The sequence below is a fragment of the Apium graveolens genome, chromosome 1 (assembly GCF_009905375.1).
Source record: "Apium graveolens cultivar Ventura chromosome 1, ASM990537v1, whole genome shotgun sequence".
In the NCBI taxonomy this organism is placed as follows: domain Eukaryota; kingdom Viridiplantae; phylum Streptophyta; class Magnoliopsida; order Apiales; family Apiaceae; genus Apium; species Apium graveolens.
Window position 1 is genome coordinate 177726260 of NC_133647.1, and position 4844 is coordinate 177731103.

Sequence of the window (4844 nt, forward strand, 5' to 3'; positions counted from 1 at the left end):
TGCGAACGCTGAAAGTTGCTCACGAACTCAACTGATTCACTAGAAACAGCACACCGGTCAGTCTCATGGGAACCAGCACAAAGCTCACAGACACTAGCGATTTGATTAACTTCATAATTAGCCAAAGAGTCCACCTTCATCGTCAAAGCCTTAAGTTGGGCAGCTATAGCAGTTGCTGCATCCAACTCCAGAATTCCTGCTACTTTTCCCTGAGTTAGTCTCTGGGAAGGATTTTGGTATTCATTAGCAGCCATCGGTTCAATCAATTCATAAGCTTCATCGTAGCTTTTAGCCTACAAGGCTCCTCCTGATGCTGCATCGAGCATGGGTCTGAAAGTAGCACCCAATCCATTATAGAAACAATTTAAAATCATCCAATCAGGCATGCCATGGTGTGGGCACTTCCTTAGCATCTCCTTATATCGATCCCAAGCCTCACACAGAGATTCTCCAGTTTGCTGAGCAAACTGAGTAAGAGCATTCCTGATTGCAGCAGTCTTCGCCATAGGGAAGAATTTAGTGAGAAACTTTTGAGCAAGATCTTCTCAAGTAGTGATAGACCCTGGTGGTAGGGAATGTAACTAGAACTTAGCTTTATCTCTCAGAGAGAATGGGAAGAGTCGCAGCTTGATAGCATCTTCAGTCACACCATTGAACTTGAAAGTGTCGCAGATCTCGATGAAATCCCTGATGTGCATGTTGGGGTCTTCTGTAGGAGAACCCCCAAACTGAACTGAGTTCTATATCATCTGAATCGTGCTTGACTTGATCTCAAAAGTGTTAGCTAAGATGGCTGGTCAGATGATGCTCGACTGAATATCATTGATCTTAGGTTGAGAATAGTCCATCAGAGCCTTAGGAATTTCTGATTGATCACCCATCACTACTAAAACTGGTTCCTCGACTTTCTCTTCTTCTTCTACCCTCTCTTCATCCTCAACAACTTCCCTTCGAACCACTACAGCTTGTTCCTCGGCTTTATCCAGATTTCTCTTACGAGACCGAGAACGCGTATGTATACACGCTCGCTAGAGTACTTGAAATAAGATAAGTAAACAGATAAGTAACAATGTCCGAGTCAATGAACTTTAATGACCACTAATGAATAACACATAAACTAAAAATTAACACCGAGTCCTCGGCAGCGGCGCCAAAAACTTGTTAGTCGCTAAACACGCGCTAATAATACACGCAAGTATACGCGTCCGCAAGTAGTATAAGATTTAAATCAGATCCGTTCCCACAGAGACTAGTTTAGGTTAACTTTATAATTTATGCACTTATGCAACAATGTATGGCCATTATTCAATGCTAAGACGAATAACAAATTGAGATTGTTTATAACTAAAAATTAAACTAACAATTATAACTAAGAGAATAAGAATGATTGAATTAATATATATTACAAACATGGGATTCTAACTTCATTAAGTACTTCATTCAATAGCCTTTTCATTCTTAACCTTAGCATGTAATGGTGATGCCACTAATCAGATAACACGAAACTGATAAACACCAACTTTCGTTGTACGAGTACCATACTACCAGACATCCACAAAAGAGATAGAAGCTGAATAGACACCAATTATATTGAGACCCTATATGTCTATAGAATTTGACAACATAACGGTTTAATGCACATGTTATCTATCGTGATTACATTGGGCAAGTAAGATGGTTAAAATTACCTACGAATCATGCATATCAATTACATGAACCTATGCTAGCATGGCAAGTTCTAAATCCTTAAATTCACTTTCACTTCATTAAGAATTAACACACTATCTTATAAGTTCGCGACGCTCATAAGACGAATACGCACAACCAATACTAGGTTATCATACAATCACCACACACTAAGGCATCGAAACAAATCAACTAAAGAAATCCATAAATAAATCTGCTAGAACCCCACAATAACGATTAGCCCGTAATCGGACTCATCATCAACGTGGGTTCCGATGAAAGCATGGTATAATAAACGTAGTCTTTATACTGAATAAATAAAATAAAGTTAACACAAGAGTATAGGTTCAACAAAACAAGAAACGAGCATCCAAGATTACAACTCAAAAAAAAGATTCACAAGAATAAACTAGATCGTCTTCGCCGTTGTTGAATTGTGCTATAGATCTCTTGTCGTCTTCTCCTTAAGCTCTGTTATGTCTCTTTTTGATAAGTTCTGAAAAACGACCTAAAGTTATGATTATATAGCAGCCCTGATCAGCAGAGAAGTCCAAAAATCAATCTTCTATTCAAAACAGGATTCTTGAAACCCTAACCCTAAACCCTAAATCATCTTTCTTCTTTTTCATGCTGCAATAAGCTGGTCTTCGCGAGCTTTTATTCCAACACCTTCCTAACACCAAATTAGCACCAAAATAATGCTAATTCACCTAATTACCTGGAGAATGCCTGAAAATGCAAAAACACTAGAAAACACATTAAAACACCAATAACTTGAGTACAAATACACCAATTCAAAGCTTTATAGAGCGTAATAAAGTGTCATAAATGCCACTTAAGAATTTAATTTAGTGAAATTGTAGCTTTCAACGGATAATCACCTTAACATCCGCTGAAAGAGTAGCTTATGTATTAATAAGTTTAGTAGAACATTTCTGCATATTGCAATGCCTAAGAGAACTAGATGTTGTTAATATTTTCAGTCTTGTAGACTACTAGATTGATATGCAAGATGTAACACCCCCAGATCCGGGGTCGGGGATCCGGGTCGCCACGGTCTTTCTTTCCATAAATATCACTTGTCTTAATTAAAAGTAAATACCCTCATGTTGTGACCCCACAATAACACACACCACAACACGTTATAGTCTCAGAGATGAAATTGAAATAAGTACAAGTCCTTGAATCCATATATTAAAAGTTATTACAACCCAAAATGATTACTTAATAAGTTTACAGTTAGTTGCCATTATCCAACACAAGTTATAATTATACATAATTGATTCCAAAAAGTAGAATGCCTGGCCTACAGATAGATCTACCTCTGCAGCTATGGCAACTATGATATCAATGGGAAGACGCGGGACGCTTCCCACGCTTTTGCGCTGGGTCTGCTGGAGTCTGGCCATCTTTCCTAACTGTTGTTGTGTGATGAAGAAATGAAGCAAGAGTGAGCATTACAGCTCACAAGATAATATATATAGTTTAATCAATAATATAAGTATCTAAATAGATAACTTACTGGAAATCTTTATCAAGTGAAAGATAATTACTTATTGGATATAAGTTTAAAGGAAGATGAAGTTACCAAATACTTCAATATACTTATATCATTTTTAGAAAACTACTTGAACTACCACTATTCAAAGTATAATAAGTTTTCAAAGGTTCCTCACATAGATGGGACTACAACATAAGACTTGAATAGATTCAATCTTTGAAATATTGTTTAAAAAAATGAAGTTACGAGATACTTTATCTGATGAAAACATCATTATAACCATTTGACCTTGTCAACACTTCAGCAATCACCCATCCGTAGCCTTTCTATCGAAATGCTCTGGGTAGCATTGCAGAAATATCCAAACTGGATGATGAACTCATTACGGGACTTTACCGCGCCAGGAGGACCACTCACGATGATCAGTCACAGTAGTGCAACCCCACCATTTTCTACATGTAGAGGAGAACAGTCGGATTTACTTGTCAACCGAACATTGGATTCCTAAGGAATGGACCGTCTTAGCGGAACTTTCGGGCCATTTGGGCCAATATAATCAGGCTGGGTCGGCGCCACTCGACCACTTACGCCACTCCTAGTTCAGATGAAATCCATGACTCTGAAATGTAAAGCTCGTCCCCCCTTTCCCCAAGTAGAAACTTGTTGATACGGTTCCACCAAGAAGTCGTATCTAGTTGGAAAGGAAAACTCACCGATATTTCCCAGGCGATGCCTGTTAATGGATTAACTTATTCCAAGAATTTTACTTCCCGAGTGTTTGGTAAGTAATCAAAAACTCTTTTATCAAAACAACAACCTTGTTGCGAATATAAAAATACATCACGGAGCTGGATCCCTCAGAATTTTAAGCGAGTATTTAAATCCCCTTCGAAAGGAAGTTCTTAAATTTGAAAACGAGTTTTGGGATCCGCTCTAACCTTCCAAAAATAGTTTTGATAAAGTTTGAAAATAATCTCTGGAAATATTTAAAGGAAGAATGATTTGATAGTATCAATTATTTTCCGAATACTTGGCAAATATCGAAACATTATTCTTTAATAATGTAAAGAATATTATTTAATAAAATAAGCGGAGTCATAAGTCCTCGAATGAATATTCAAAATAACATTCATTAAATAAAATAAGCGGAGTCATAAGTCCTCGAATAAATATTCAAAATAATTTTCATTAAATAAAATAAGCGGAGTCATAAGTCCTCGAATGAATATTCAAAATAATATTTATTAAATAAAATAAGCGGAGTCATAAGTCCTCGAATGAATATTCAAAATAATATTCATTAAATATAATAAGCGGAGTCATAAGTCCTCAAATGAATATTCAAAATAATATTCATTTATAATATAAAACAATCGAATAAACATTATTCGTTTAATAGTTTTGAAAACTATATATATATAATATACTCGGGAACATCGCCTCCCGGTATAGAAAATGTTCAACTCTGGGTCCCTTATACTAAGGGTATACGCAAGTACTGCTTATCTCTAGCATAGGTATTATGCAGTTTATAATCAATTGAATCAACAATGAGATATCAAAATTATGGAACAAACATGCATATATATATCATATCAACATGCTCCAATATATCGCAAGACTTGCTATTAACAACCATGCACTTATCACGAGATAA

At 36.3% G+C, this 4844-nt stretch overlaps 1 non-coding gene across 1 annotated transcript; it reads left to right on the forward strand.

Annotated features, from left to right (window-relative positions):
* The first annotated feature begins 384 nt into the window (after nt 1–384).
* On the forward strand, nt 385–491 carry LOC141680712 (small nucleolar RNA R71). The gene has a single exon (XR_012558397.1). It is a non-coding gene; the product is annotated as a small nucleolar RNA R71 (small nucleolar RNA).
* The last annotated feature ends 4353 nt before the right edge of the window (nt 492–4844 follow it).